An 8,127-nucleotide genomic window follows, 5' to 3' on the forward strand; every position below is an offset into this window, starting at 1 on the left:
CGCCAACTCCCACGTAGGTCCCTCGTGGCAGCTTGATGTCGGGGGCAGCCCTCGCCCTTCCTGGACAGTGAGAGCCTCTAGAACCCTGCAAGTATGTGCCTAAGAAAAGCAAGCCCTTAAACGATACTTCTCCTGCGACTGAACTTGGAACTGATTTGGGAAGGGAACCGTGAGGAGTAGGAGTTTCTGCCACCTTGAAGGCAAATCGCAAAAGGAAGAAACACTGCGAATAACTCGCCCTTGGTTTCTCGAAGGCTTCCGGCGGAATCGCTGTGTCCCCTGGCAGGCGTCCCTGTGGACCCGCCACCAGCCACCCTCTCCTGTCTCCACCACTCCTGCTTCTACCCACTCCAGTCTCCACCCGCTCCAGTCTCCACCACTCCTGGCCTCCAGCATTCCTGGTCCCCAGCGCTCCCGCCTCCACCAACCCCTGCTGGTGGCAGCCTGACTTTGGGGTGCTGGCATTTGCCCCATGCACTGAAGACCTCAGATCAGCCAGTTACAGGGCCTCATATCACAACTGGGTCAGGCAAGAAAAACACCACTGCCCTAATTAAGAACCTCTCTGTTTTGGGGAGCTTTTTTTTTTGCTCTGTTTTGTTTTTCCATCTGTTTGAAGCCAAGGAGGCTGTGCCAGCACCGCCAGAGCTCTTTATCCTACGACTGGAGAGGCTGAAGGGCATCCGCGGGGGTTCTCAAGACTGGGGCTGGGACGGGCGCCGTCTGGGAAATGGGCGAGGTGTTAAGTCGCCTTGTGTCGGGGTGCCCACGTGGCTCAGTCCGGTAAGCATCCGACTTTGGCTCAGGTCGTGATCTCGTGGTTCCTGGGTTCCAGCCCCGCGTCGGGCTCTGTGCTGACAGCTCAGAGCCTAGAGCCTGCCTCAGATTCTGTGTCTCCCTCTCTCTCTGCCCCTCCCCCACTCATGCTCGCTCACTTGCTCTCTCTTTCTCTCTCTCTCTCAAAAATAAACATTTTTTTAAAATAGAAAAAAAAAAAAAGGAAACATTGTGTTGGAAATGCATCCCTATGTTGAGAGCCGGAGAACTTGAATACCTCTAGTACCAGAGCACTTCTCTATATGAAATTATACAGCAGAACCCCGGGGCGGGGGGGTGCATCATTTTATTCTAACCTCCTTCTGTGAGACTTAGATCTTGTCTCGGAGAAAAGAGGACAGGTAACTCCTTTCCCGCCCTCACGAGGGGATTCTGGGGAGGTGGGTCTAAAACAGTAACCTTTGGGAAGTGAATCCAGCCATTTACTCCTTGGAGTCAAATGAAGTAGACCCGTCAAAACAAGTACCACTGCCTTCGAGTTCATAGCTTGGGGGGATGCCAACTATGCACCCAGTTAGTTGCTGGTTTCTCTTGATTTCAGTGTAATCGAACCCCATCCGTGAGTCCAAGTGGATTGAATAGTGCTGCTGGGTTTATGGTCAGTTCAGAGAATGTTCCCATGGTTGTATTGAATAGTCTAAGAATATATAGTACACTTTACTAGTAACTATAAATCTTTTTTTTTTTTTAATTTTTAATGTTTTATTTATTTCTAGGGNGTGAGCGAGGGAGGGACAGAGGGAATTCCCAAGTGGGCTCCCCGCCATCGGTGCAGAGCCCAATATGGGTCTCGAACTCACAAACCACGTGATCGTGACCAGAGCCAAAACCACAAGTCGGCTGCCCAGTTGATGGAGCCACTCAGGTGCCGCAAAAGAAATAGTCACTCTAAAACTAGTGAAGTGTTCGGGNCAAATCTTGTCGGCCAAGTGACATCTCACCTGGTTCTCTTGTAGGCCACAGCTGGTTTTTGTTTTCTCTGCTGCTTGCAAATCAGAAAGCCATTAAAAAGTTAACACTCTGTTGGGAAAACCTTGTCCTAACTTAGAAATTTAGAGAGAAATATTGAGTCTGTGATCGTAAAGCCAAGAGCCAGAGCTTAAGCAGAAGTTTTCCTGGTTGAAGAAAAGGATGGTGTGTAAAGGAAGAGAGGAACTGACTACAGAAATGGCCCATGAGCCCCAGTGTCCTAAGGATGTCGTTTTACCGTGCCCTCCGGTCCTGTGCGCACAAACACATGCGCAGACACCCATGTTTATCACGGACACTTGGGGCTGGGAAAGGAGAACCAGGCTCTTGCAAGCACGTTGTCTGTCTGCACCGAAACACTTGCTCTGTAGAAGCCAAAATGATCTGTCCGCCAGAAGAACTCCGTGTTTTGTTGTCTGATGAAAATACTGGTAATTTTGTAGAAAGACTCGACACAGCCTGTTTGAAAAACCCCAGCTCTTCTGCTGCATTTTCAGCCATCACTGGTGGTGGCTTGGCCGCGTCACGAAGCGACAGCTGCGGGCTAACTGCACACACCACATACAGCTGTGTCCATGCGTCTTCATTTTCATCACAAACACAGCATGCTGGCTTTTCTTCTACAGAGGGGTTCGCACTCAACAGCAGTTTTGCAGTTTGGACCATTTGGCAGAGTCTGGAGACGTTTTTGATCATCATAACCGTCGAGAGGGTGGGTGGGGAGATTGTGCTGGCATCTGTGGGATTAAGACTTGGACGCTCAACTCACCGAGCCACCCATACGCCCCAGATTTTACTTATTTCTAAGCACCCAATGTGACAGAATCAACGAGGATATGACTAGGGGTGGTGCCTGAGGCCTTTCAGGCTGCTGTGACAAATCCAACAGACGGGGCAGCGTCAACATCACATTGATTTCTCGCAGCTCCGGGGGCTGGAAGTCTGAGACCCAGGCACTGGCAGGTTTTGGATCGGGTGAGGATCCACTTCCTGTTTCCTAGACAGACATCTACTCATTGCGTCCTCACATGGCAGAAGGATGGGAGCTCTTTGGGCATCTCTAATATATGAAGGCGCTAATCCCGTTCGTGTGGGCCCCAACCTCATAAACTAAACACCTGCCAGCCGCCCAGCCATTCAGCACAGAGTGAATTTGTCATTGTACGGGATTCAGCATTACTGCCCTGCCCGATGTCCGCAAAAGTCCGTTCAGCATTAGTGTTCCGTGGTGCATGATTTCGTTATTATTTACATTCTCTCCCTTCAGTGATGGGTTTTTTTTTTGTTGTTTGGTTAATGCTCTGGTCTCATAGTTTTTTATTTAGTCTCTAACATTTTCCTAATGCTGTCTTATGAGTGACTTTCCTAGAATTCAAACAAATCTCAAGACCCATCTGTATTTTGACTGTCAGATTTTCTCATTGGTATATACAAAAGTACAGAATATCACCAAATTAAAGATGATAAGCATTTAAAAAAATTTTTAAACTTTTTTTTAATGTTTTATTTATTTTTGAGAGAGAGAGAGAGAGAGAGACAGCATGAGCAGGGAAGGGTCAGAAAGAGAGGGAGACACAGAATCTGAAGCAGGCTCCAGGCTCTGAGCTGTCATCACAGAGCCCTATACGGGGCTCGAACCCACAAACCATGAAATCATGGCCTGAGCTGAAGTTGGACACTCAACAGACTGAGCCACCCAGGCGCCCCAAAAATATTTAAACTTTTGAATTTGTTTTTGAGAGACTAAGAGACAGTGCAAGTGGGGGAGGGGCAGAGAGAAGGAGAGATAGAACCTGAAGCAGGCTCCAGGCTCTGAGCAGTCAGCATAGAGACTGAGGCGAGGCTCGATCTTGTGAACCATGAGATCATGAGCTAAGCCGAAGTTGGACGCTCAACCAACTGAGGCACCCAGGCACCCCAAGATAAGAATTTTCTGAGTGGCAAAATTCTGGTAACTACAGCAAAAGTTGGGATAATGCAAGAAGCGGTCATGCTGCTTATTCATTGTTACCTAACCATTACCACAGGAGCCACAGCTGGAAACAACACATTTCTTATGTCGAGTGTAGGCACCTCTTTGCTGGGTCCTCTGCTCAGGGTCTCAGGGCTGTGGACAAGCTGGTGCCTGGGCTGTATGTGCATTTGGAGCTTGGCTGTCCCCCTATCCTGCCCCCAGGGTTCCACCTGCCTTCCACCTCCCTTCCTGGGGAGGAGGTGGTCTTCTAAGCTCATGTTGGCACAATTTCCGTTCCTTGTGGTTGTAGAGCTAAGGTGCTAAGCTTCCTGCAGGCTGCCCCCAGTGCCATGGGCAGTTCATATGATGGTAGCCTTCCTCTTCGAGGCCAGCAGGAGAGTGTTACCTCCAGTCCTACAGAGTCTTATGTAATATAGCATAATAATTACGGGAATGACGTCTGGTCACCCTGACTATAGGACATGACCCAACGAGAGGATTGACATCCATGTCCTTTGACATATTCCATGGGGTAGAAGTGAGTCACAGGTCCTGCCCACACTTGGGGAGGGGATTTTACCATGGAGGGTAAAAATCAGGGTATGTTCCTTACAACAGCCTGTAGTATGAGTGCTCCCCACTTGAAGGTCTACTTTGCCCTTTTATTTTTTTTTCTAAACAAATAAAAAGTTAATCCTCATTTAATGATAAAAGTTTGGCCACCATTAGAAATGTCTGAAAATGTGAAGTGTGGACTCCGAAGACTCTTGCCAAACAGCGTAAAATGTTTGGTGTCAGTGACATCGCTTAAACGGGTCACAGCCTTTCTTGGCTTCAGCTTTTCAGAGTAAGCGCTCCTTTTGGTGTGTACGTTCTAGTCTGTTGGTATATAAAAGAGCTCTGTGGCATGACCGGCCCCTCCTCTCTGTGGGCTGGCTTACTCACATGCCTGACTAGGATCGGTGGGAAGAAAATCAGGCTGTCCTAGGGGCGCCTGGGTGGCTTAGTCGGTTAAGCGTCCGGCTTCGGCTCAGGTCATGATCTCACGGTTCGTGGGTTCGAGCCCCGCATCGGGCTCTGTGCTGACAGCTAGCTCAGAGCCTGGAGCCTGTTTCGGATTCTGTGTCTCCCTCTCTCTCTGACCCTTCCCTGTTCAGGCTGTCTCTCTCTCTCAGAAATAAATAAAAAAAAATTTTAAAAAAAATTAAAAAAAAAAGAAAAAGAAAATCAGGCTGTCCTGGACACAGGGGGCCGTGGTCACCGTACCCCCATCCCACCCCCAAATTTCCACCAGCTTTCCAGCTACCAGGAGGTCTCAGCGACACTGATGCAGTGAGTTCTGTGACAAAATATAAAAGTTGGAGTTTTGCTCTCTGTCCATGCTCCAGGGTCCCTAGACCTGGCTTCTTCATAGAAATAATGTCAAGGAGACCTGCACGGTTCACTCCTCGAGCATGATTGCTTTCCTTCTCCGTACTGTAGACGCCTGTACACAGTGACTATCGGCTTATCACTTAAACTCTGTGAGTGAAGGGTATTATGATTAATCATTTCTCTAGAACAACAGGTGTGATCCAGTCCAGGTGGTCACCTGCCTTAGGGGTGTTGACATGACTTCTGGTCTACTCGGGAATCTTCTTTTGTCTCTGGAAAAGCACTTAGCATTTTATCTGACTGTGTCATCGAAGTGCACCTCGGGAATGCATTCATGCTTATTACCAAGTACGTTGTGATGGACCCAGTGCACACATATTTTTACTGAATAAAAAGTTGGATTTCATGGGGCATCTGGGTTGCTCAGTTGGTTGAGCGTCTCACTCTTGGTTTCAGTTGAGGTCATGATCTCACGGTTAGTTGTGAGAATGAGCCCTGAGTCGGGCTCTAGGTGTTGACAGCACAGAACCTACTTTGGGTCTCTCTCACCTCCCCCTCCCACCCTCGGTCTCTGTGCCTTCCTGTCCTCACGTGCTCTCTCTCACCCTGTCTCATTGGTCTCTCTCAGAATAAATAAACAAACATTAAAAAAAGAAAAGTTGGGGTTTGTTTCCATTATCTGTTGCTTCTGAATTTGTTCTCCTCGGTGTGGTTTATGCTTGACCCTTTCCCAGCCTTGTAAAAATACACCAACGCTTTTTTGTTTTTTAATTTTTTGAAATATTTCTCCTGGCTGTATTAATGTATATATTATTCCAAAGTTATAATTACCTTTATGGTTATTACATCATGAGTATTATTTCTTTAGTTGTCTCAGCAAGAGGCAGTGACAAAAATACAGGCAGTATTTCAGAATTCTCTCTGCTTTTTCCTGTCGTCTAACAGAGGGCGGCTCCCGCATCGTAAAGACCTCGTCTCCGCGAGGTGAGGCTAAGATGAGCATAACCAGCGACGAGGTGAACTTCCTGGTGTACCGCTACCTCCAGGAGTCAGGTAAGAGGCTCGGGTGACCGTCGGTAGGAGGCTCTTCTTCAGCGTGCCCCATGCAGGACCGTCAGCCATTGATCCAAAAACCCAGGCTATAGAAAAAGAAGAGCCAACGACGTTCTTATTAAGAGAGTTGAAAAAGAGATGGTTCCAGGGCCGTCCCGCTCCTGGGGTGGGGTTGGGAGTGTGCTCTTTTTTCCCTTGATGTTTCTGTCCAGAGATCAGATCAGAGTTAAGGTCTAGAGCACTTGGGGTCCACACGGAGGAATGGGGTAGCAGAGGGAGCCGTGAAGCGAGGGGCTCCTGACTTGCTCCACGGTGAGGGCGTTTGTGGGCCGGTGTGTCATCACGGTGTGTGTATCTACATGAACCTCTCAGCCTTGGGACCAATGATCTTTTGAGCCCCTAAACCGCTCCCCACAATGGACCCGTCTCAGTTTCCCAAAACGTAGGAGTAGCTCTGATTTCCTGCACCACTTCTGATTCTGACCAAGCCATTACTCCACAGTAAGCGAAGATCAGGCCAAGTACGTGTTCCCTGTAGACACGGTGGACCTTGTGAGTAGCAGCCGGCATCCTCCGGGAGTGGGGCTGGGGGCTGACAAGCACCCGAGGCCCGGGGTCTGGCCTGGCTTTGTCACAGGCCAGTCACAGCCCTCCAGGGCTCCCGGTGATGCCTCAGAGCCTGGATCCCGCCGTCATGCGATGTCACAGCTGCCCCCCACCGTGGGACCTCACCACAGCATACCGGGTCACTTGTGGGCGCTCTTTTGAATTCTCAGGAGTCTGAATTCTTTTTAGATTCACGTTGTTAGATTTTTAATTAATTTCTGAAATGAACATCGTCTTTCGAACTTGAATATATGTCATGTGAGATGTCCAGAACAACGTTCATAACGACGTTCACAAGGACATCTTGCCCCTTCCAGGACACGAGTCGACACCCGCGTTCGACTCTCCTGTGACGTTCCCCCTCTCTCTTCAGTGGTAACTCGCTGCCTGGGTTTTGCGCTTACTGTATCCTCAGTGTCTTCCTACGTGGTGTGCACACAGATGTGTGTGTTCGCCCCGGCTGTGTGACGAAGTGCCATGGACCGGGCGGCTTGAGTAGAGAGATGTTGTCTCACGTTCCTGGAGAACTGAAGTCCAGAACCAAGGGGTGGGCAGGCTTGGTTCCTTCTGAAGCCGTGAGGGGGTCCCTTCAGGCCCGTCTCCCGGCTTCTGGTGCTTTGCTGGCTGTCTGGTGCTCTTTGGCGTAGAGACGCACCACGCCCACATCTGTCTTCATCGTCACACGACCTTTCCCCGTGTGCCTCTACCTCTCTCCAGGTGGGTCAGGTTCCTCCTTTTTGTAAACCTTCCTCTCGGGAGTCTTTCTCCTTTTGGAAACAGCCGTCCTAGATATGGGCCTCCCCATCGTACTCCAGTATAAATTCATCTTCGCGTAACATCTGCAGTGGCCGTTTCCAGATAAAGTCACTTTCTCAGGTGGACTGGGGCTTAGGACGAACTTAGGAATTCGGGGCAGGATCCATTCTGCCCCTGACTGGTAGTTTCACGCGTTTTATACACTCGGTATCCGATCATTCATGTTCCGCCACTTGGGTTTTCAAGACCAGTTCCCGGGCCTCCACCTCCGAAAGATGCCCTGACAAGAGTGAGGGGCCGCCAGCTTGTGAGGTCCCGGCTCCTGGCTCTTCCACAGTCCACCTGCAGGGTGTGGTATCCAGACCACATGGCTCAGGCTCTGAGCCTTGGACGAGTTATTTACCTCCACGAGGCTCCCCTTCCCCGCAGAAATGGTTGTCTTGGGCAACAGCAACAGAGTTCGCTGGGCACATGCCGTCACAGGGACAAACCCATGTCCCCATCTAAGCCTGGATGTCTGTGCCTGGGGACCCCAGCTGGCACTCTCCATGGAAGGTGCAGGTTCTTTCTCCCTATAG

The 8,127-nt window shown here is 49.7% G+C and overlaps 1 long non-coding RNA gene across 1 annotated transcript in view; it reads left to right on the forward strand.

Annotated features, from left to right (window-relative positions):
* The window catches only part of LOC144223932 (uncharacterized), a 170,873-nt gene extending 164,690 nt beyond the window's left edge, over positions 1-6,183 (forward strand). The window contains exon 4 of the long non-coding RNA XR_013332881.1: positions 6,080-6,183. This is a non-coding gene — a long non-coding RNA (uncharacterized LOC144223932). The remainder of the gene's footprint in view (positions 1-6,079) is intronic.
* The last annotated feature ends 1,944 nt before the right edge of the window (positions 6,184-8,127 follow it).

The sequence above is a fragment of the Crocuta crocuta genome, unplaced genomic scaffold, assembly GCF_008692635.1.
Source record: "Crocuta crocuta isolate KB4526 unplaced genomic scaffold, BGI_CrCroc_1.0 scaffold221, whole genome shotgun sequence".
Lineage (NCBI taxonomy): Eukaryota > Metazoa > Chordata > Mammalia > Carnivora > Hyaenidae > Crocuta > Crocuta crocuta.